We start from the raw sequence: 25,856 nt of genomic DNA, 5'->3' as shown, positions 1-25,856 counted from the left end.
GGAAATGACTACCAGGAAAGGTAGGAAGGCATGGGAAAGGGACATCAAAATTCAGAAAGCAGACACAGTCTTCGTTAAATAAGAGACATTCCTGTTTTCCAATACCAGGAACTTATTACAACATGCTTACCTTTTTGGGAAGTTATGTACTCGGTTCTGGAAAAGTATTTCAGAAAAAGATCAGATTAAATCTTCAGACATTGTGCCAGTATTGGGGAACGGAGAGCACCAAGTTCATTACCGGCTCAAGGACACACGGGGGGAGGGGAGCTAGGCCAGTTCACATTTCACGCGGGTGTGCTGAGACTGCCTGGGTTAAGAGGATACTGCTGTTCCTATCCATCTCGGGGAACTCTACCTACTCTACGCCCCAAGAGGCAGGAGTGCAAGCTCTCACCTCCGTGCCACTGACCCACCACCAGATCATCAGCATTAGTGTGCGCACCACTCCCATACAGCCACTCCCCTTGGAGGGTCACTGACGCGACCGCGGCTGATCCCGTCAACACCTGGCAGTCCGTGGAGTGCTGTTCTGCAGTGTTAACAACTGATCCTGATCCAAGCAGTGAACACTGTAACACACCTGACTTGCTTGTAGCTCTGGGTACCTTTTAGAAGTTCAAAGGGTCCCTAATCAGCAAGGACTATTTACTGACCACTTATTAGGCAAAATAAAACACAGAGTATATGAGAAAAACAAACATAAGCCCTGACTTCAAAGAGAATTAAATATAATTGAGAAGGCAATACCAGGGCAAGGAAAACCCAGAGGGCCACGTGAGGAAGGCTGTTGTGCCCAGTGCCATGTGTTAGTGTGTAGGAAGAAAAGGTTTGGGAAGAAAGGAGGGTCACAGGGTTATCGCTGGAGCAATGGGGAAAACAATGAGAAGGTGGTGGGGCCTGGATTTGGTCTAGAAAAAGGGAGTATTTGGACAGGCCAGGGGAACAGGACAGACCAAAGCCAGAAGGGAAATGTGGGCGACTCACAGGGGAAAGCCAGAGATGGCTTTGGGCCTTTGGGGTTCATGGGGAGAATGGGAACAAGGCCGAGATACACAGGGAAGTCAGGCTCCAGAGGACGAAGCCCAGGAGGAGACGTGATGGTACTTGTTGCCACAAGAAGCAGGGAGCTCTTGGCAGCTTCACAGCAGAGGAATGACAGGCTGACAGAGCTAAAGAGGGAAAATCAGTCTTGTGTGATGACTGCCCCAAAGACAAAGCACTCTGTCAGGCCTTTCCCGTCACAAGTTGCTGAGGGGCTAAGTTAGACAGGAACAGGTGGCAAGGGACGAAACCCAGAGACATTTCAAGAAAATGGTAACAAGACTGGGGGACAGCTTAGAAAGGGGGTGAGGAGGGGGTCAAAGAAAAGAGAACATCACCAGCCAGGGAGAGAGGCCCCATGTGGAGGGAGCCCTCGGCACCAGGACTCAGCCCCTCGCCCGTTTTGTGACCCCAGGCACGTCCCCCAGCCTCTCTGGGCCTCAGTTTTCTCTTCTGCTAAAGGCGCTGGAGGTGGGAAGGATGGGATTTAGGGTCCCTCCCTGCTTGAACATCTTAGGGGGACTGGGGAGACTGGGAGAACAAGGAACCATAAAACAAGATGATGAACATGGCTTTCACGTATCATACACAAGGCAAGTGAGGGTTACTTGGTTATACAAGCTTTGCTTCAAATGAACTCAAGTAAGAGTACCACAGGCTTGATACATTTCCAACAAGAAATTAATAACAACATTGTCTTTTGGTAAAAATCTGGTCAAGTTAAAAGCCACTGCACTAGACCAAGTCTCTAATCTAAACAAACTACCAATTACAGCATACATGAAATAATGTTAAAATACAACCTGTTTTCAAAAGGGAAAAAAGAAAAAAGCCACAATCTGTTTTCAAATACTTATCTTGCAAAAATTTAAGAAATTGTTTTTTGAATGACAATATGTAATTGCTTTATAATAATCCCATAATTGGGGGTAGATGTGTCAAGGATAGGGGAGAGAGAAACTGACAATTTGTCACAGAAGTGCAGGGAGATACACTGACATGTGGGACCAAGGAGCAGGAGGCTAAAATAAAAACAACTCGGAAGTGTGATATTTTATACTTGGGCTTTTTTTTTTTTAATGATAATCACATTAATTTTTGTCTGTATTAGAATATGTGTGCAGTTGGCTCAAAACACTAATTTTTACAAAAACTTAGGTTAACTATAGCCTACTTAAGAGGTAGTCACTGCTAATGCTTAAGCCATCATGAAGGGCTCGAAGACAAAGGCCACCTCTTCTTCCTTTCTATAATCTCTTTGTCCTGGAAATATGGTTCCAGATAGTGGGTATCCAACAGATTGTTATGACATTAAAGATTCTGACTGCTTAAGAAAGGTTTTCCAAGCATCACAGTTACATCACAAAATCTTTTAGAAAATGGCCAAAGACCTGTAAACGTACCATTTTTGCAACATCAGGCATCCATGGAGCTATGTCCTTTTCACTATCTTGAGAGTCAAAAGAAGACACTGCCATCATCAGTGCTGACAGTGTTTATTAAACACTATTTTGTTCTAGAACCTGGATTTAATACTTCATGCGGATTATAATTTAATCCTCAAAGTCAACCCAGAAGGAAAGGTGCTGTTAGGACCACCATTTGCAGATGCTAATCGGAGGCTCAGAACAGCCCAGGCCATACAGCTTCTAACGGAAAGACATCCAAAAGCTGCTCTAATTCCAACTTTTAACTCTCACGACTCACCAAACAGAAGAGCGCAGTCCCACAGCCTTGTGTAAAATAAAAGTGGTAACAGGATACCCCAGGCTCCTTCCAGAGTCAGAGTCAGGGCCGCAGGTGTGGAGATGCACACACTGTCACTCTTCAGTGTAAGGTCAGGGGAGAGCATATTCACCGTCAAAGTTGAGCAAATGCCCTGGGGTTACATTTATTCTTTTAGAACTCCCTGTCAGTCACCTACCTCACAACAGTAACTGATAAGCGGCCTGGGCGGTGCGTCTTGAGGGTGCTGTTGCAAGTGGGTGTGGGCTTTGGGAAGCTTTGAGCCCTTCCACATGGGGTCACCTCTTGGAGATCTCAGGCAAGCCCAGATAGGATCTCAAAGGGTCTCCTCATAGTACACTGCCTGGAAACTTATTATTAGTCAGTATATGATCAATACACATTGACTGAGAGCAAGACCATTCTTCTGGAACAGCCTGGCTCCTTAACACTGCCCTCATGGTATTAAAGCAATGTTAAGGAAGTAGGACTCTGAGATGCCAACTTTTAAACTAGAACACGGTCATCGTGTGGGCTGAATATCCTTTGGATCTCCTTTTCAAAAGCGTATGGGAAGAGAACTTGGAGCACGGGTACCAAATGGTTCGTCACAGGGTCTAGGAGAGCTGGAGGTGGCTGCTGGCCAGGGTCTGCATCTCCCAGCCCCACGGTATTAGTGTGCGGCAGAGTGGCTGGGCTGGGAGCACAGAACGTGAGAGGAAATGGTGTGCTTCACCCCGAGTCATGCTCCAGAAAAGCCTCCCAAGGCTGGGCCCCCAGTCTCACCTCCCCTGTCTGCTAGCTGGATATGAAGGCCCAAGGCCCACAACAACCTTGAAAGAGAAGAGGAAGAACTTACACCAGCCTGGGTCCTCTGTGTATCCCCTAATCCTCGCCTTCTGCTACTGAACCTTACATGAAGAAGAATTAAACTCCTACTGTCAACCTCAGTGGCCTATCTGTCATATAAGCCACTGTGACCCAACCAAACCAATAGCATTCGCTGTGTGATTTTTATGGTCTGTTGGGGTCAAACTTCCTGTAACTATCACAACACAGAAGCAACTGGCCTGATGTTCAAGAAGTCTGGCTCTGCAATCACTAGCTGGATGCATCGGAGCAAGTCACTTAAAACTCTGAGCTGCATTTCAGTCCATGAGTCTAAAATTATAAATGGAATTCTATGTGACACTAATTATGCAATATGATTTTGTTTTGTTTAACAGCAGCTTTACTGAGAGACAATTCACACACCATACACTTACTCATTTAAGATGCACAAAGCAATGCTTTTTAGTATAGGCACAGGACTGTGAAACCACCACTTAATCAATTTTAGAATATTTTCATCACTCCAAAAAGAAACTCATTAACAGTCACTCCCCATTTACTCTCAAATTCCCAACCCTCTAAACTACTTTCTGTCTACAGATCTGCTTATTTAAGGACATCTCGTATAAATGGAATTATACAACATGTGACTGCCGGTGATAGCTTCCTTCACGTACCATGTTTCCAGGTTCATCTATTGTATAGAATGTATTAGTGCTTCATTCCTTTTTATTGCCAAATAATTTCTACTATATAGATATAGATCATATTTTATTTATCAGTATATGGACATTGGGTCTTTTCCAAAAAGGGGCTATTATGACTAATCCTGCTATAAACATTAGTGTCCAAGTTTTTGCATGGACATATGTTCTCATTTCTCTTGGGTATATACATAGGAATAGAATTGCTAGGTCATAAGGTAACTATGTTTAATCTTTTTAGGAATGTCCAGACTATTCTCCAAAGCAGCTGCAACATTTTACATTCCCCCCGGCCATGTGTGAGGATTCTAATCTCCCCACCTCCTTGCCAACACGCAGCTATCTTTTTGATTACAACCATCCTAGTAAACACAAAGTGGGATCTCATCTTGGTTGTGATTTTAATTTCTCTGATGGTTAATATTGAGTATTTTTTATGTGCTTATTGCCCATTTGCATTATCTTCTTTAGAGAAATGTCTTTGCAAATCCATCACCCATGTTTTAGTCACATTTTTGATAATTGAGTTATAAGAGTTCTTTATATATTTGGTATGCAAATCTTTTATCAGACACGATTTGAAAATATTTCCCCATTCAGTGGGTTGTCTTTTCACTTTCTTGATGCTCTTTTTGGAAGCACAAGAAATTTTGTGTTTTTTAATTTTTAATTTTGACAAAGTCCCATTTATCTGTTGCTTGTACTTTGGTGTCATATCTAAGAAACCGTTGCCTAACTGAAGGTCACAAGTATCTACCTATGTTTTCTTCTAAGAGCCTTAGAGTTTTAACTCTTACAGTTAGATCTTTTATCCATTTTGAGTTATTTTTTTTGTATATGGTTTGACATAAGGGTCCAAATTCATTCATTCTTTGGAATGTGGCTATCCAGTTGTCCAAGCACAATTTGTTGAAAAGACTGTACTTTACCCCATTAAATTGTCCTGGCACTCGTGTTGAAAAACAATTGACTATAAATATGAAAAATTATTTCTAGACTCTCAATTATACTCCAATGGTCCATACATCTAAGATTTATGTACAGACAGTACATCAAGTATGTACACATGAAATAAAGCTAGAATGACCTCCTATGTTATTGAAAGCCTGTCTTCAAATTTGACCTAAAACCCACCAGAACTGAAAACCAGAACTGGCCTGTGTCTCCTCCTGCTGCCCCTGGATTTACTGCTTCTTCCCCGTTCCTTTTATTGGTTATTCCCACTGAACCACAACGCCTATCATGAACATATCATCCCAAACCAAAGGTGAAGCTATTCCTTATGAGCATCTTCAAGGTCCTCAGAGCACTTCATTTTCCTTTCCAGGGTGGAGGACTCTTTCCTATGGGTATCACTGGCTTTCTCTTTTCTCTGCAGGGAAAACCTGGATCGTTTACCAGGCACAGAGAAACAAAATAGAGGTAAAAGGACTTTCCTTTCTACTGTTCAAGCAGATTCTTCAACTTTTTTTTTTTTTTTTTTTTTTTTTGAGTTGAGATGGTTTGTATAAGAAGCTCTGTGTGTAAATGTACAAGGTCTGATCCAAGTGAGACTGGGAGAAGAAGAGGAACGTCGGGGGAGGATGCTGGGAGAAGGATGAAGGAGAGAGAAAGGTGAAATTTCCCCAATTTTAGGTTAAAGCTAAGGAGAAAAATAAAATGTCATTTTGTCTTGCAAGAGACCAAAAAAAAATTTTTTAAACCACTTCATAAAAATCCCAAGACAAACGCTCCATTCTGTTGTGCTATTTTGTGCCTTGCAGAGCATGCGAAAGCTGTTTCGTCGAGGCATTTGCTATCTGAGTTGTTATTCAGGAAATCACCAGCTATAAATCCTGGTCTCTATCATACAGCACTGTATGGAATAAATGTCCCGAAAGGAGAACTGCTGGCCAAAAACCAGAAAGTGTGTTTTTTCTGCACAAACTCTGTTTTAATGCAGTGCCCTGATCCACAAACTCTCAAGTAGTACAAGTCAATTTCTCTCCCTTAATGTTTTGAAAATCAGCATAGGAAATATTTCATGAAAGACTGAAAACAAAGACCAGATATTTTCATGGGTAAAGTATAACTGGTTATCTTTTGTGCCAACAAGAAGTTAACATTGCAAGTTTGGACTAGATTAAGTTCTCAAGGTAAACCTTTTCATTTACTGGCAGCTGATGCAAAACTGTTACCACAATTCCATTAGCCTTATTAGCTCAAGGGACCAGAGATGCAGACAAACACATGCTGCACGACTGAGGCAGGCATCCATGGGCCCCCACCCCTCTCTCCTATAAAGCTTACTTGGTTCACTATGAGAAAATGATGTGGGGGGGAAAAAAAAGAAAAGAAAATGACATGAAATGTTAAATAATGCTAATTATTTTCTTTAGAACACAGACTTACTATGAAAAAATCAATGCATGACTCAAAGACCTAAGAGGAATGGAGAAGGCTTCTGAGGACGTCTTTCTCATTCTCCTCTTTAGGAGGGAGGTTATATAGCAGAATCCATAGCGTTTGGCAAGGGTTTCATGAATACTGGCTCAGTGAGATGCTAATAGTGTCCCGGGAGGACAAGGGGGACACATGAATTTAGAAAATGTTGCATTCTATGATCTCTCTTAAGGATTCATAAGTTGCGTTTGCATCCTGACAGCTCAGAGAATTCCTGAGGCTGGGAATCAAGTTTACTTTCTTTTAACCCAGTGCCTACCCAATTTTTTTGACCATGGAACTCCTTTTTCCAGAATACTTGGTAACATTCCATATGATGAGATGAAAAGAAACTGAGAGAAGAAGTACAGTTTGGTGACTAAAATCATGGCATTTGGGGGGTCACACGTTCTGAGTTCAAATCCTATTTCTAGCACAATACCAGTGATTTCTCTGTAAAAAGAAGGTTTTTAACAGTATCTAACCTTGGAAGGCTATTGTAAGGAGTAAGTAAGAATAAAATGTTTAGCACTGTCCCCGGCACATAGTAAGAGTCCAGCAAACATTAACCACAATTGTTATTAGCATGTCCCCCAAGTTTGAATCTGTCCTATTCCCTCACCAGATGTGTAACCTTGACAGATTAATTAATCCAATTAATATTTTTGAGCATCAAGTATTTTCCAGACCCATTTCCAAGCGGTGCATCAGGCAAAGCCCCTCAGTTTACTGGGCAATAAGTCTTAGATTCTCACCAGAATTAGGATGGCATTAGTTCAAAGTGGTTTTGAGGATTAAATGAAACAGCGCCAGCTTCCTAGCAGACAGCTGGCGCCCAGAGGTCACTCATATAGTTTCCTTCTCTTTAAACCAACCAATTTTTCAAAGAATATCTTGGGCAATTTATTTCCTAGAAAATAATACTTAATACATGATTGTTACCCTTCTTCCTCTCTGTTCCCTTAGACATAGGATAAGGAAAAAAGAATTAAGTGGAATGGCTTGAGGCATTGATGGATATAAGAAAGGCTGCAAACCTTGTAGCCCATTTGTAATAGGTGTGATTAACTTTTGAAAATCATTTTGAAATTTTGAAAAGAATTGTTAATTACTTCATACAATACAGTGTTACACAAATATATGCTTTATTCCTAATTCTTCCAAACTCCAGTCACCAGCCAGAAAGTTACCGTACTTCTGATTAGGTTTGGCCCAATTACTCATCTACCTAGGATGTATAATACTGATATTAGAACATGCCTGGAGAGAGAGCTGGTCTGGCATATACAAATGCACAAACACAAAAAAGACACATACATGTGCTAAACTTCCAAGATCGGCAGACATTTTATAAAGCTTATAAAATAAAACCTTTAAAACCCCAAACAGGTACTTATCTTTAATTTTACTGTGCATTAAGCAAAAGGCTGGTCCTAAGCTTCCACATTTGGTTGGGAGGGGAGAGACAGTGAGAGAGAGAGACAAACCTCAGTAGGTTCAGTGTCATGGCTTTTGGCTGATACCTTAGTTCAAGTGGTTCCAGTGTTAAATATTTAACAGTGTTTTAATAATACTTTGACAATTTTTTTTTATACACTGGAAAAAAACAAAAAGCTAAGTGTACTCAGGATAGCCAGCACCTAAGTGGGGATTACAGAAACATGTATGCTCTAAAAGAAATGTTTAAGCAGGAAAATATAGAGCTTGGAGCCTTTGGTGTCCAAGGACCCAGGGTGAGCATGAGGTTAAGTCACACCTCCCTGGGATCCTCCACTGCTCTGTGCCCTCTACTGGTGTCCAGTATATGGTAGGTTCTCAGCTATACAACCTTCTCCCAAATATGTATGAACAGTTATCAAGTATTGGTAAAAACTTTATGGAAAGAAACCTGATAATATAATAGTAAATAATTACTGCACACCTGTTAAGTTTAGGGCATGGAGTTTTATCAGCTTTTATTTATTCTTCCCATAAACCAATGAGTTATCACCTTTCTTTAAAAAATTGAGTCAGACATTAAGAAAGATGAAATATTTTGCCCAGGATCACATATAAGTGGAAAAACCAAAATTTGAACCCAAATTTCACCCTGAAAGCTGCACATTAACCGACACACTATACTACTTCTTGAAAGAATACATCAGGAAACTTAAAACACAGGCCAGAAATTTTACTCTGTGAATATAACTTAATAAATACAGCTACGGTCCATGACTTTTAGGCAATGCAAAAACTGTACACAGCTGAAGTATCTAACAAAAAGAATGTTCATCCATTGCATACAATGTTACACAGCCACTTATTTTCATAGAGTATTTTAAAAAATGGAAAAATACTGATGGTAAATGAACAGAAAAGGAGAAGATGCAAAATTACACAGTAAGATAACTTTATTTCTAAAGTTACATACATTTAAACAAATATATACAAACTGGAAACATATAGCAAAATATTAACAGTGGTTTTCCCCACTCATTGGCAAGGTTCTTCATCTTTTCCTGTAACAATTTTTATCATAAACATGTATTTTCAGTAATAGAAAATAATGAAATCCAGTATGTTTTAAAGTCCAGTGTATAAAAATCATGAGCTTGTCTGCCGATTACATCTAACACTTGAGCCAAAATGGAGTCTTGTGGCAGCAAACATTAAAAGAACACGAATAAGGATGGGGTGATGGGTGTAATACAGGGGGAAAGGTAGTTTGTCATGAGGGGTGGAAGCAGGAGAAGACAAAAAGACACTCTAAAACTTCTTTTTTAAGCCTACTGGTTGAGACATGTAACTAATTAAATTCCCTCTTAAGGAAAATGTTAAGTACATCTATTTTTTTCACGTATCTCTAACCATGTTAACAGCCTGGTTTTCAGGCTTGGAAAGTAAAGGAGGAATCACCATGAATGAAAACACAAAACAAATAAAACATTAACAAATCAAGAGTTCAGGCTGGATCATCTGTGCCGCTGATAGTAATATACAAATGCAGAGAGAGAAATTGAAGAAGAAATTGTTGAACAAAAAGGAACCAGAACTTAAAGATTTGAAAAATTCTCAACCTATCAATATTGCAAAAAATGAGAAACCACATTCTGCGGAGAACACATGGGGTGTAGCTGGACAATCACTACATGAAGAATGTGACGCATGGATTTCATCAGTCATCTTAGTAAAAGCCAGGAATAGAGATGGGGTTATACTAGCAGAGACACTGCCCATTTAGACTAAAGGGGACAGAGGCAGGGCAACAATGAAGGAAGGAGGTCAGACCCCTGGGACTCCAAGGTATGGGACAAGAGCTGTGTTATCTACCCTGAAGGTGATTCAGAGACTGAGGGCTGTCACTGCTACCCGAGGCCCAGACTAGTCTCCTCCTTGGTTTCAAAGGGCAATGCTGTTTCTTTCTGGGTTTTGGTGAGCTAGGCCGCTGCCTCTGTGGGTCTGGAAGGCAGGGCCATCACCCCGGTGGGCCCAAGAGGCAGAGCACCAAGCAGATTATTCTGGAGCCTTAAAATCGAATGGAATTTGCCCTGCTAAGTCTTAGGACTTGCTTGGGATCCATCACTCCCTTTCTTCTTTGCAATACCTCCCTTTTAGAATGGGGATGTGTATTGTATGGCTGTCCCCACCTTATATCTTAGAAGCACAAAACTGGCCTAGTTTCAAAGGTTCACAGCTAGAGAGGAATTCTTGCCTCAGGATGAATCATATCTCAAGTTTCACCCACACCTGATTTAGATGATTTTTTGGTGAGATTGGGGACTTAGAGTTGATGCCAGAATGGGTTAAGATTTGAGGGCTTCTGGGACATAGATGAATGCATCTTGTATATGAGAAATACAGGAATTTGGGGGGTGGTCCAAGGGGCAGAGCATTATGGTCAAAATTGTGTCCCCTCCAAATTCATATATTGAAGTCCTAACCCCCAGTACATGAGAATGTGACGGTATTCAGAGGGGGATAAAAAGAGGTGATTAACTTTAAATGAGGCCATTTGGGTTGGCCCTAATCCAATGACTAGCGTATTTAGAAGAAGAGGAGATTAGGACACACACACACACCACACACACACACACACACACACCACACACACACACACACACACACACACACACACACCAGGGCTGTGTATGCACAGGTGGAAACCCAGTGAGGACACAGCAAGAAGGCAGCCACTGACAAGTCAAGGAGAGAGGCTTCAAAAGCAACTAATCCCACAGACACCTTGATCTTGGAGCTCCAGCCTCCAGAACTATGAGAAAAGAACTTCTTGTTGTTGAAGCTACTCAGTCTGTGCTATTTTGTTACGGCAGTCCAAGTAAACAATATACTGGCTGAAACAGCAACTCCCTGCATCCTCTAAAACCTCTCACCCAATTTTCTTTCTCTTTATTGCATTGATTACTACCTGGCAGATTATATCATATTTATCAGTTTGACAGAGTCACCTACTTAGAATGTAAACTCTGTAAGGGCAAGGACCTTGTCTGTCATTTGAGAGGCATACAGCACAATGATTAAAAACACCCACTCTAAAGGCAGATGCTTGAGATTGCACCCAAGCTCTGCCACTTATGAGCCGTGTGCCTTGGGGAATTGACTGAACTTGCCTGTGTCTCCGCTTCCTAATCTGTATGTTGGGGACAGTCACAGTACTGCTATAGAGGGCTGCTGTGAACTGATGGAAGCAAAGCACAAAGAACGGTGCCTGGTACATAATAAGCACCTGTAGCGGGAGCCGTCGTAGCTTTCATGGCTCAGTGCTGTAATCCAGGACCACTCTGCCTAACTGCTAATTTAAGTCACTCTTCACATCTGTCCTTCAGTACTATCTGTCTGCCACACGCACTTCCATGGGGCAGCAACCAAGCCAGCACTTTGCTGTGTCAAACACACCTTCTCCTCTCGTCACAGTCGGTCTCATCCCCTTGGCCAATCCAAGCCGCCCCCACTGCCCCCAGTCGGTTAACACACACATCCGCTGTTGTTGCCTTACACAAGTTATAGGCTTGCATGGTACTTAGTAGCGGCTACACAGATATTTATACTTGTTCACAAGCCAGGTTTCCACTATATGTTATATTTCCATATGTCATATATTTATATACGTTAGGGGCTCCCACGACACTGATAATGCCAACCACAAATGATGACAGCTCAGCACTGAGCAGGTACTTGGCACCTTCATGAATGTATTCTCACATTAACCTGGTAAGATCAGTATTATTTCCCTCCAAGAAAGAAGGAAAGAGGCTCAGACACTTAGGAAACTTGCACATAGTTATACAGCTAGTAGGCTGAGATTCCAGTCCAGATTGTCACCTCCACAGCACACGTGCCTGTCACACCCCACTCTGCCCTGACAAATCATCTAAGAGGAAGGTGGTGAACAGGGCTTTAGCTCACTGCCCAGGAAGGTTCACCTCTTAAGCAGAAATTCACAGTGAAGCTGTCGCTAAACTAAAACAAACCAATTTGTATTTTCATAGACTCTGTTTTCCCAAAGCAAGCTGTCCCTATGTTTTCATACAGGATGACAGTAAACTCTCTCTTGGGACTGGCTGGAGAGGCTGCTGTCACTTTCAGAGGCGTCTGTGGGGTGGAGCTGTGCACTGGATGCTGGGTTCCCCAAAATCTGGCTTCAAATTTGGTTCTGCAATTTGTTAGGTCATGATTACCTTGGTGTGCAACCATCTCCCTGGATCACAGTTTCCCCTTTCAGAGAACTAGACACAACACCAGCTACCTCATGGAGAAGTCATGAGAACTAAAAGAGATGCCATCTGTGGAGTTACCCAGTAAAAAAGTACCCAGCATACAATAGGTGTTCAAGAAACAACTGTTGATAAAAAGGGAGAAACAGGAGGCAGGCAGGTGAACATCAGTTTAAAGAATGATGTCCCCAAGGAGCCACCAGATAGCACATGTTCTCCAAGGAGCATCTTCCCTACGCACCTGAGCAGCCTGGCACACTGAGCTGAACATGTAAGATGCAAAGTCCTCTGGGGCATACGACACCCACAGCAAAGCCAGTGGGCCAAAGTCCCTTGGGGAACTGAACTCAAAAACTGGACTCTGTCTACCTGGCTTCCTTGGAACTCGCAGCGGGGTGAGATGAGGCTGTAATGTTGTTCATAGGCAGTGCAAAGAAAGCACCTCACATTTTGCAAGATAAGCACAAGCTGGGAGCAGAGGAAAAGCAAAGAAGAAAGAACCAAAAGTACTGGGCCACAGTTTCCTAGTAAATCAACACTCATCTGAGGCTTCCGCACAAATTCTGGCCAAAGTAACAACTGAAGACTTGATGAAGCAGATTCTCCTTCCTGGGTTTGGCAGCCTTGTGCACATGATCTAACCACAAAATAATCACTGTTCTTGCACTTTTAGACATTTCTTTGCCCCAATGTAGGCAGGAAAATGAAAGGGGCAGGCTAAATAAGATGACTGTAAACTTAGCTGATTTGCCACACTCCGTCATACGCTCAACTCTCCTTTTTACAGCCCTTTCCTACTTCCTAGCCAAATATTCAATGCGGGATGGTTAAATAATGGACATTCTGGGACACCAAGAGAAGCCCATAACAAAAAGCCAGGCCAAATTTCAAAACAGAAGACGTATCACGGGCCAAAAGTGCATCCAGGAAGGATTTCCTTCCCTCTCTTCTTCCCCTTAAACTACAGGTCTCTTGTGCTCAAAGTTAACCCTTGGTGGGGAAGGTATAGCTCAGTGGTACAGTGCACGCTTAGCATGCACGAGGTCCTGGGTTCAATCTCCAGAACTTCCATTGAAGCAAATACAAATAATAAATAAACAAATAAATCTAATTACCTCCCCTCCCCAACAATGGGGGCAAAAAGCAAAGTTAATACTTTTCTGGCGAAGGGGAGTAAGACAGAGAGATGAAGAAATGAGGACTGGTTCTTCTGCAGTCTAAAAGATCAAAAAAGAGTGGCTCTTAGTAGGTAGCAGTCAAGTACAGGACAAGAAGACACGACTGGTAAGTTGAACTGTGAGAAATGTCATTTCGGTACCCGTCATATCACAAGCCCCGTCCTCCCTTAGTGGCACCCTGTGCCCAGCCCCTATTGATTTCCCCCACCTCCACCCCCAGTTGTACCATGGAAGTGACAAACGGGGACTCACTAGATGCCATCCATCATCGTCACTAGGAGGAGAATGAAAAGAATCCAACATATGTTCTTGCAAATGCCTCCCTGTCCCCACTCCCACACCTCCTCCTCCTCACCGGTGCACGATCTTTACAAGCAGCAAGCCACTGTTTCACAGCCCTTCAGTGGAAATGGACGGGGAGCACTGGGGACCTGTTCTCTTTCAGATGTGTGTCTGCATTTCCAGGTCACAGGCTCCCCAGGCCAGACTGAAGCAGGGCTTCACACCAACTGGCTACTGACAATCCAGACCACAGACAGCAGAGGGACCGATGACTAAAGCAACACTGCGCTCGTGCCAGGAGGGATGGCGGAAGAGAAAGGATGCACAATTACAGGTGGCAGATGGCCCTCTCCCCAAGATGTTCTCAAGACAGAGGACCTGGAGTTCCTTATTTCTCTGTTGACCATCATGACACTTGATAAATCAATTCCTATGGCAACAGCTCTAAGTATAACGCTCCAAAAATAAAAGGATGTTTTAAATGGAAGACAGATACTTGCATTCATTCCTGGGAATAGAGGGAGAGGCAGAAGATGGCAACTTGCATCATAAGCCATAGAACAGTTTTACTCTTTGACGCTGTAATCCCCCACTATGCATCTATTCCGGCTAAAAGAAGAGAACAAAAGCAACAACAGAAAACCAACCATACGCATGAAGCTACGAGTTGCAGTGATATTCAAAAATAAAGAACTGAAAAGCGGTTTCCCAGAAGAGACTGAGAAGTCATGGTCCATAATATAGATGAAATATGTAGCCATTAAAATTTATGATGACGACTTAGCAAAATGGAGGGATGCTGATGTAGTCAAGTGAGTAAGACAATGGATATAAGTATACATGTGCTTTTTGTTATAACTAAGCTGGGTGTGCCTGCATTTGAAACATTTAGAGAAATTGATATACTAGTTTGGTGGAATTCTAAGATTTCCTGATTTGGGAGCAGGGGGAAGGGGGAATGTCTGTCATAAACAAAAATTAAGACAAAAAAAATTGGGGTAAAAGTCACCACACTTGCTTCAACTAGTTTTCAAATCTCAGTTCTGCCACACGAGAATAGGTAGCAACAACACATCGCACATCGCGCAACAAGGATGCAACTTTCAGAACTTACGGGGGAAAGCTAAGAAACAGAAAGAGATAGCCAGACTATTTGCATGACTTAAAAATACTTGCATGCAAGATGCGGTACATTACCAGAAAACATGCAGGCCTAAATGATGTATTTTATACATACCTGAATGGATGCCTACGTGAGGGAGGGGAATAGGGAAAAAAGGAAGTAACTCTTAGGGGCTCAGCACAAACCCGTGGCCACCATGTGACCAGCGAGACCACGTGTCATACCCCTGAGAAGTGGGACTGGCTCAACCTCTGCACCTGAGGTCAAGGAGGGCCAATCACGGTTTGGAGATTTTGGAGTCAACTGCTACAATTTCAGGCTACTAGACATTTCCTCTCCAGGACATGTCCCACACTCCCAAACAGTGGTGCTTTATATGACAGCCATTCTTTTTCGTCCCAGGTTCTAATTTTCCTTCTATTTAAAACAAGATTAAAAGACCGAGGAAATCGTCATTACTGAAAAATACTCAACCATGTTGCCAATCGTGTCCACAATTTTGTCACACAATTACATAACAACTGTATAGTAATATGTGTGTATAATTATAAACTTAGTAATATAACCATATGTAACTACTCCGAAATGACCCCTTATAGGCTACAAAAGAAACAAACAGCAAGAGTGGCTACATCTGGGGAGGGGAACCGGGTAAAAAGGAGACATAATTTTCACTGTGTATTCTCTTTTTGGACCTTTTAAAATTTTGTATTATGTGTATGTATGAGCAAATAACACTTTTAAAACACCTTCTTAAGCAAGCACTCTCCTGATACGAGTAATACTACAAAATAAGCTTAAGGAGTAAAATGTTCCAGTTACACCAGAACCAGCAAGAAGCCCACCTAGCTCTCCTCTCGAAGCTGCACCCGGTTCCCAGACGAGAGCCCTAGAGACCTTTCCTCCCAGATCCTGCTCACCGGCTGAACCAGCCACAGCTCACCAGGTGGCAGCACTCGCTGCGGTGCCCGCTGTCTGCCTTGATTCTCTATGCAGGTTAATAATTAATGAGAGCCCTGCCACCCCGGGTATCTTCCCAGGACCAACGGCAGCCGGGGACTGCAGTTTTTGTCAAACTGTCCCCACCCTTGAGTCTCTCTACATTTCTTGCATCCGGGAAGTATAGATGCCCCTGTGATCCAAAGGCAGGAGTCCCTGGGGGCTTCAGAATCCTTCGCCAACGAGGCATGTCAAAAAGCTGTCTTTTCTTAGAAGTCAGTTTCTTTACCGTCTGCTAGCTTCTGAGTCAGAGCAGCAGCTCCCTGGGGGCAGAGCGGACTTCGAAGCAGGACGTGGGAGGAGGGGCGGCCAGGCCAGCACTGCCTTGGACCTACTAGAAGCAGTTCCTGTGGGACCCACCCCCACAGCATGTTCGGGATCTGGGCACCCTAAGTGCCATCCACAGTGAAAGCCTTTGAGATGGGTAAGAATTTCCAGACAGATAATTAAGTACCATTTTGCTTGTCTAACAATTTTGTCATTGTTCGGTATTGAAGCTGACATCTGAAATAGAGAAGATTTTCTTTTTTTCTGTGGGGAGCCCTTACGGAGAGGGGAAATGTACGTTCACAGGAATAACAAGCAGTCTTGTCCCACCCACCTTGGGGAAAAAGTAGAGCTTTTAAGGGCAAAGGGCAAGAAGAAGCCAGAAAACGAATTTCTGTGTAGTAAGAAAATCAGAATTCAAATTCTATAGCTGAATATGATGTCAAGGTAGAAAAAAGTAGACAGACAGTAAAAGAGTGATGGACACAAAGCGAAAATGATGAAAAACAGAAGACACACACACCATGGGTTCCCCTTCTGATAGGGAGCGCAAACCATTGGGACTAACAGTGAACAAAAAGGTTTCCAGCTCTGTTGCCAGAAATGACAAGAGAGCGTCAGGAAAGGAACTTAGAGAACGGAGGCTGGGAGGCAGGTCAGCCTAAAGCACCCAGACACATCATCGCATTCTTCTTCTACCGCCACCAGCAAGTTCACGTAAAAGGTTCACCTCCAATGAAGTCATCAGCGACCACACGGAGAGACAGGCTGAAAACCACAAGGAGAATCATGCGAAGGTTTTAGGGAACAGGAGCTGGTTATAAGAGAACACTGTTACACCCTGGCATTCTTAGGTTTCAGGAAATGTGGCTTGACGGACAGTATAGCCAGGTCTGTGCAATAACAAATCATGCAGCGAGGGCGTTCTGGGGCCGGCTTGGGTTTCACAATGCCTCCATTTCATGCTGCAGCAGCCTCACCTAGCACCTCCTAGTACTGATTATCTGTGAGACACAGGATCTGAAGCCGACTGGTTACCACCTTTACAATCTAATATCTATAGACATTGCTTAACTGTATTTTCAGACCATGGACATAAACTATGTTTATGTCTTCAGCCATAACTCCAGCATATCACAGAATATTAAATGGATGGGAACACACACACACACACAAATATAAAGCAAGCCCCTGCATAGGTGTAAAGCAGGTTTCTTGATAGGATCCCTGGTGAGCAGGAACAAGTAGCAGGGACTCAGAATTAGGTGGCAACACTCGGAAGAAGAGTCAGTGTGCCTGATGCACATCTAGAAACACAATCTCAAACAGTCCCAGCTAAGAAGGAATTCTCAAATGTAGAGAGATGGTGAACCAGTCAGGACCAATCTATTGGCAGGACCTAACCTCACGGGGCTTGAGGCATCAAGGATAGATAACAAGGAGGCGGCAGAATTTATCCGGAGAGAAGGCATCAGTGGAGGTATTAAGTAGCTAGGTAGAGCAGAGGTATCAGCCACTTCTAATCACCTAAATTATTAACATAAATTGGAATAAATCCAGACTAACTTTAGCCTCTAAAAATCCACTCCAGCAGGGCTTGCAAACAGATGACTGTAAAGATGAGGCAGGTTCCAGCAAAGGACGAAGTCAGCAGGGAGGGGGCTGCAGGCTCCTCCACTCCAGCCCACCCTCTGCCCTGTGTGAACACGGGCCACTGGGGCCCCACCTGCAGGATTTCTTTAGAAATGGGAAATCCAGGTTTTTAACGAGCTCTTCTGATTTTTAAAGGCTCAGAGATAATTAAAAAATAAACACTGTATGTCTAATGAAACACATCTTCAACATTCATAACATTTCAAAGGGAAGTGAAAATATGACCCTTGAGTGTGTTTCAGATAGGTTACGGTTGGCCAGGAGTTTACAGGATTAACAGCTGTTCCTTCTCAGTGTGTTCTTGAAAAGCAGAACTAAAAATGAAAAGGCAAGGCATTATATTGACATAATGATTAAATTTAGGATAAAAATACATTAGAAGAAGAACATAAAAGGGATATTAGGGAAATGCCAATCAAAATCACAGTGATATATCACCTCACACCCATTGGAGTGGTGATTTTTTAAAAAAAATCACAGAAAATAACACATGTTGGTGAAAACCTAGATAAACTGAAACCCTCACGTGTGACTGGTAGAAATGTAAAATGGTGCAGCCACTGTGGAAATCAGCTGTGTGGTTCCTCAGAAAGTTAAACATAGAATTACATATGATCCAATGATTTTACTTTTGGATGTACACCCAAAAGAATGGAAAACAGGGACTCAAACAGATACTTGTCTACCAAGGTTCACAGCAGCATTACCCACAACAGCCAAAAGGTAGAAACAACCTAGGTGTCCATCAACAGATGAGTAAATAAAATGTGGTATATCCAAACAATGGATTGTTATTATTCAGCCTTAAAAATGCAATTCTGACATACTCTACAACACGGATGAACCTTGAAGACATTATGCTAAGTGAAATAATCCAGACATGAAAGGGCAAATACTGTATCATTCCACCTACAGGAGGTGCCTAGAACACTCAAATTCATAGAGACAGAAAGTAGAAGGGTGGCTGCCAGGGGCTGGGTGCAGCAGGAAAGGGGAGTTAGTGTTCCATGGGGAGAGTTTCAGTATTGCGAGATAAAATGGTTCTGGAGGCGAAAGACAGTGATAGGGGAACAACACTGTAAATGGGCTTAATGCTTGTGAACTGAACATTTAAACATGGTTAAAATGATAAGTTTTCTGTTATGTATATTTTACCACAATTAAAAAAAAAAAAAAGAGTAACAGGAATATACTTAGAGAAGATAGCCAAAAGGGGCCTTTCTTATCTGTAGGCTTTCTAGGCAACCAATATAGGAACAAGGATCTCCCTCCTTCCCCAAACCACCCCTCAGAGCTCACAGCCTGGCTATGGCTCAGAGGAAGTGTTGTGACCATCAGAATCTTGCTGTCTTTCAAGGATCTTCCCCAGGGCCATTGTGTATGGTTATACAGGTGGCACGCTGTGCAAAGGATCCTGGCTCGGGGACCAGCCTGTGTTCCACTGACCAGACCATGAGTCTGGAGGAGGGGACGCCTTTTCATTCTCACACAGGCACCCGAGGCTATTGGTGGCCCCGATCTTCCCTAACCTCAAGCTGGAAGGTCTTCCCTTCTAGCTCCCTATCAGGGTGCCTGATACACCCTCTCTTCTCACTGATCCCAGACTGAAACCGCAGCGTCCCTTTCTGTTCTCATTCCAATCAACTATGAGCACCCTTCACCTCTGTGCTTCTGCCTCACTCCAGCTCTCCTCTCCACTCCCACCGCCACTTACCCTATTCAGGCCCTTTGACCTCTGGTCTGGACTTTGACCTCTGACCTGGTGCTCCATACCTCCAGCACCCAACCCCTAGATGATCCAGTTTCCACGCCGGTGCCAGATTAATGTTCCCCAATCGGGGGCTCACCATTTCACTCACACACCTCCAGTGGTGTCTCTTTTCTCTCTTGTATGTGTTGAATAAAAGAATGTAGAAGTAGCTTACTCACCCTCATTGTCAGCTTCTACTATTCAAAGTGAGAATGTCAGTTTATTTCACTTGTCCCATTGTTGGGTGCATGTGAAGCAGCAGCTGCGATTCAAACAGTCTCTCCAGGGGGCTGGGGGATATAGCTCAGTGGTAGATGCAGGCTTAGCCTGCATGAGTCCTAGGTTCAATCCCCAGTACCTCCAGTAACAAAAATAAAAAATAAAAAATGAAACAGTCTCTCTAGTGGAACACACCCTAATATATTCAAGTTACTAGCAAGGAGTCAGAAGATTGAAATTGAAGAAAACTTGAAGAACCTTGAACCTCCCATCCCCATAACTAGCTAAATGGTGTATGTCTTAGTGTCCTAGTTTCAGAGGCTGGAAAGTCTAAAACCAGAGCACAGCGTGGTCAGGTGAGCTGGCACACAGCTGGCAACTTCTTGTTGTGTCCCCACATGGCAGAAGGGGCTAGGGAGCTCTGTGGGGTCTCTTGCGGAACAACACTAATCCCCCTTGCATAAGGGTCTCCTAACAGCATCACCTCGGGCAGCAGGATTCCAACATATGAATTTGGGGAGGACACCCTAGCAATGTCCCCCAGAGACCCCTACAGCACCTTCTTCAAGTGAGATATACTGAAGTCCATGACTCAAATCCTCGACCAGTACCAGTAAGTGTGAACCTGGTTCTGCAGGAGAGGATGCATGGGAAGAAAATCCCAGGCACTAGATGGTAGGTATTTCCACAAGGAGAACATAATTTAAAGATACAGCTGAGCAGGATTTCCCCCTTATTCTCAGACAGCCAAGGTCCCACAGCTGAGGACAATGGGGTGAAGTACCCCACTTAGAAAGCCATGAACACTCTGTACACTGTCCTTGTTACCAAGAGGTCACAGGACCAGTCCTTCTAGCTGGCATGGCCCTTCCCTCCAACCAGCCTCCAGGGGAAGGGAGAATAACTGATGAGGAGGGCACTTTCAACGGCAGGTTACTAACCCTGACAAGTTAGGAGGATGGACGGGGTTCTAAGAGAATCTCTAGGAGAGACTGAAGTCCCTGCAAGAAAAAGAAATAGGCACCCTGTTCCTTATCTGGCTGCTTGTGGAGTTGCCAAAGAACCCACAGGCTCACCCTGGGCTGGCGCTGCAGCAGCACGGAGACATTAGAGAGTGGGCAGAACTTGGCATCCACAACCTGGACTAGGGGGGACGCCCAAAAACACAGAGACTGGCACTCATTCCTGAGCCAGAGATCAGGAAGATGGGAGGACCACTGGAGGAGCTCCATGCGAGCACAGCTTAAAGGAATCCAGGTACTGCACACCAGGAAGGAAGATGGGGCTCCTCCCACTCCATTCCGTTCTTTAAGATACCTGAACAAGTGGGTGGTGACCCTCATAGTTTGCATAGTTTCTTCTGAAGGAGTGTTGAGGTTGGCAGGACAGGAGCCTTAGGGCTGCCAGGCAGCTGCTGGGCCAGCCAGCAGGACACTTGACTCCAAGGAAGAGCTGGGAGGATGAACGGGGCATAAGCACATAGCAATGGCAAACGGGTGAATGAAACCAGATCCTGTGCCGAGGAGGCTGGGGTGAAGCTAAGCACAGCCCAGAAGAGCCACACACCTATCCACACAGAGACTCCTCACCCCAGAATGAACCAGAGGGGACACACCTTCTCCACACCCGAGTACAACTACTAGACCCTTGCTCCCTGTTTCCTGCCACACAGGGAGGAGCTGGAGCTCAGAAGAGAGCAGAGAGCTTAAATTGGGCAGGAGATGTGGAGGCTTAGAAAGACTAAGAGTTATAGAATAAACCCAGTATCTCATCCAGAGGCTAGAATGGGGGATGTGACAGAGTCAAGTAATAAGCAGTGCCTGGAAAAAATTAAAGCCATTTCATGCTGTTGGCCTCAATGAATTGAGAGCGAAGCTCCTTAAGGCACCAGCCATACTAACAGTAGGGTTAAATACATACAAATTACAAGCTGTCCCTAAATGAATTGTGCGTAGTTGAAAACCAGTACAGTAGGATTGCACTCTAACTGGGGGCAGGCAGGCGTCAGCCACGGGATCCTCCTTGTCATTCTCCAGGTGATGGGCTTTGGCTAAAGGCCTCTGCCGACCCCTGCTGCCCTGGAAAGAGAAGGGCTTGGACCAGCACTCAAACCTTACCCCTTCCTCCCAGGTGTTGTACCAGGTGAATTCTCGTGTATGCAACAACCAGTATGCAACCAGCAACAGGCCCTGCCAGGTAGTGGTGGGACGCCCATATTACAACAGTTACTTCACTCGAGTGTTACGTCCACGGTCTAGGTGATGGGACCAGGATTCAAACTAAGCATGATGCTAAAAAGACTCAGGCTGGTCCTGCCCCGCTACACCAAAGCGCAAAGGAGCATGAAATGAACTGGGAGGAAAGCTGCAAATGTCCAACCGCAGCAGCTCACCAGCAGCTCAAACATGCAAACATTTTAACTCACGTTTTCAAATCTATAAAATCTGATGTTGTGACAGCTTATTACACATATAAACATGAAGTCAGTATGTCCACCTCCTTCCCTATTAAGTCTCACAAAGGAACACCAGTGCTGAACAAGTGCAGTCTGACCTTTAGTAGAAAGACAAAAGCACTATTGAAAAAAAAAAAAAACCTAGTTCTGAACAAAATACACCAGAACTCTCAAACTTGCCAAGCTGCCTGCACTTTGGAATTTTGCAGTGTTTAATGTCAACCGTCCAGAACTGGCCTTGTGGGTCTCTCTGAGAGAATACGTTAATACCATCATTAATACCCAGCTCTACAGGTAGCATTTGAGATCCTCAAAAGTCCTTGGAAACCCACTGTACTGTACACTACTCAGGAAAGGCCTTTATTAACCTTTGAAAAGCATTAACCAGAGGACTTATCTGAACCAAATTATCTCAGTGTCCAATCTCCTTGCTGGTTGAATCACTATGCAAATATCAGGGCTCTGAGTCACTAAAAATTGCCGAAAGGAACTCGGTTTAGTCCGTACAATATCTTTTTCCTAGAAATGTAGGCTATCTTTTAAACGTGTTGTCAAACTTTGCCCTCCAGATAAGTCCAGTACCCAGCCCACCAAGTCAACTTAACACAAACAAAAATGGCTGTGTCCAATTCCAGAATATCTCAAATTATCAAATTCCACAGCCAGTATTCCTCCCTCTGTGTTATTAGCAGATAAAATTCATAAGTATGCATTATGCTTTCAGTTTTCATAGTTAAAAAAACTCTAGTAAAATTTTGATACTTCTAATGAAAAGCTTAGCTAGCTTTTAAAACCATTTTCTAGATGTACATAACAAATGGAGAAGGATCCTAACATTTCAAATCGACATGAAAAGCTGTGTCACATCAATTCCTAACATTAAAAAAATTTTTAAATTTTTTTTAAATCCACAATTTGACAGGAAACTTTTTGCCCAAACCAGTGGTCCTCAAAACTATTCAGGAGAAGGCTAGTTAGGAAAATAGTATAAAGATTCCTTAAAAAACTGAAAATGATCCACCAATCCCACTCCTGGGCATATATCCAGAGGACACACTAATTTGAAAAGATACATGCACCCCAATGTTCATAGTAGCACTATTTACAATAGCCAAGACATTGAAACAAACTAACTGTCCACCCATAGATGACTGGATAAAGAAATTGTGGTATATATACACAATGGAATACTACTCAGCCATAAAGAAGAATAAAATAATGCCATATGTGGCAACATGGATGAACCTGGAGATCGTCATTCTATGTGATGTTAGCCAAAAAGAGAAAGAAAAATACCATATGACATCACTTACGTGTGGAATCCAAAAAAAAAAAAAAAAAAAGACACAAACTTATCTATAAAACAGAGACACACTCACAGATATAGAAAACAAACTTACAGTTACCGGCGAGGAAAGGGAGTGGGGAGGGATAAATTGGGAGTTCAGGATTTGCAGATATTAACTACTATATATAAAATACACAAATAGCAAGGGTCTGCTATATTGCATAGGGAACTATAGTCAATACCTTGTAATGGCCTATAATGAAAAAGAATGTATGTGTATATATGTGTATATATATATATATATATGAATCACAAAGCTTTACAACAGAAATTAACACAACATTGTAAATCAACTATACTTAAATTTAAAAAAAGTTTAAAAAAAAAAAAGAAAGAGAACGCCAGTTAAACGGGTACTATTTATCATCCATTTGTCTTCCAACCCTCTCTGCAATTTATCAGTCACAACTAGCTAGGTCGGCGAGGGCTGTGAGCCACACAAGCGCCACTGTGCCTGTACCACAGGAGTCCCCAGACTCCTCTGGAACAGGCGGAGAGGAGAGTCCTGGGCACTGACTCCAGCCATACTACCTCACAGACCCAAGGTAGTCAAAAGGCAAGGACCCCATATTCTGTTTAATCCTCAGCTGTCACCAATTTCAAATTCTTCATTTCTGAACAAAGGGTCCATGTGATCATTCTGCAGTGGGCCCTGATCCTGCACAGATCTAATTTTTTATTTTAAATGGTACTGAGGTTTGAACAATAAAAAGTCTTTATCTGTCCTTTATGACTGGAGTACCACATTCTGTTGATTCTTATTTTGTAGTTGGCTTTATTCCTTTGACAAGTATGTAAGTTTAAAAAAGCTAAAGATCTAATCTGTTCTTAGAAACAAAAATTAGTACACATATGTAAACTAAAAAAAAGGTGCAGTATACTGTATATATGTATTTAAATGCAATATAATGTGTATGTAGAGTCAAACTGTAATAAGAAAAAGTAAATAAAAAAGTCTTATTTTCTATCATACTTGTAGCTTACAGGGCTTTTATTCTACTTTAAAAAACAAAGATGCCAATATTTTTATACTTCTGAATCCAATAAAAGATCAAGTATCCTTCGCCTGTATCACTGCAAAAGGTTCCTCAACGATTTCTTTCTGGGTCCATTCTTGCCTACCACTCCTCTGTCTCCACGGCCAAAACTCTCGTCTAGGACAAGCCTGATCTTGTCACTGTGCTTAAGTGGCATCCACTCTCTAGAGCACCAGGCCCAGAGCCTTCCCGTGGCCACACGGCTCTGAGCTCCAGGCTGACTCCTTGGCCTCACCCTGTTCTATGCCTCCTGCATCCTTGTCTCACAGGCCTTCTTTCAGCTTCCAGCATGTCCCAGCCTCCATTCCTTCTCATAACCTTTGCACCTGCCGTCCTCTCTGCCCTGGAGACAAATATTCCAATCTTTCTCTGTCCAAAGATTTAGATAAAATCAGGCAAAAATTCTGGATTCAAGCCAACAATCATTGGCTTTGATATTGTGAAAGAAACACAAGAGGAGTTTACAAAGGCTTAGAGTTCTTAGTAAATACGTTTTTCACTCACAGTGTGCTTTGGGCCACTTTCTTAATGCTGAGGACAATGAACCTCAATCTCACTATGAAACCCGGGACAATCATGGGGAGATCTAGGGAAGATCAGTTTTAAAGTTCTTCCTATCAGATTAATCGTGCCTTAAAGGCATCTTTATGATCTCCTCTGGCCTCTTAAACACAATGTTCACAAACACCTTGGAAGGGTTTTGCGAAAACAAACTACAAAGTATTAACGGGACATCATCAAAGAAGACATACAGATAGCAAATAAACATATGAAAAGATGCTCCACACACGTCACCAAGGAAATGCTAGTTAAACCAACAGCAAGTACCATTGCACAGGTATTAGAATGGCCCAAATCTAGAATGCTGCCAACTACAAAGATGTGGAGCAGTAGGAACTCACATTCTTTCTTGGTGAGAATGCAAAACGGTACAGCCTCTCTGGGAGACAGTTTGGTGGTTTCTTACAAAACTAAACACATTCTTACCATGTAGTCAGCAAGTGCACCCCCTTGGTCTGTACCCAAAGGAGCTGAAAACTTATGCCCACACAAAAGCCTATACACAGATATTTACAGCAGTTTTGTTCATAATTGCCCAAACTTGGAAG

At 43.0% G+C, this 25,856-nt stretch overlaps 1 protein-coding gene across 2 annotated transcripts in view; it reads right to left on the bottom strand.

Annotated features, from left to right (window-relative positions):
- The window catches only part of IQGAP2 (IQ motif containing GTPase activating protein 2), a 264,053-nt gene that overhangs the window by 131,147 nt on the left and 107,050 nt on the right, over positions 1-25,856 (bottom strand). The gene's annotated exons all lie outside the window — the stretch shown is intronic.

Source organism: Camelus bactrianus, chromosome 3 (genome assembly GCF_048773025.1).
Source record: "Camelus bactrianus isolate YW-2024 breed Bactrian camel chromosome 3, ASM4877302v1, whole genome shotgun sequence".
NCBI lineage: Eukaryota > Metazoa > Chordata > Mammalia > Artiodactyla > Camelidae > Camelus > Camelus bactrianus.
Note: the sequence above shows the minus strand (reverse complement) of the source record. Positions and strands in the feature narration are given on the sequence as shown.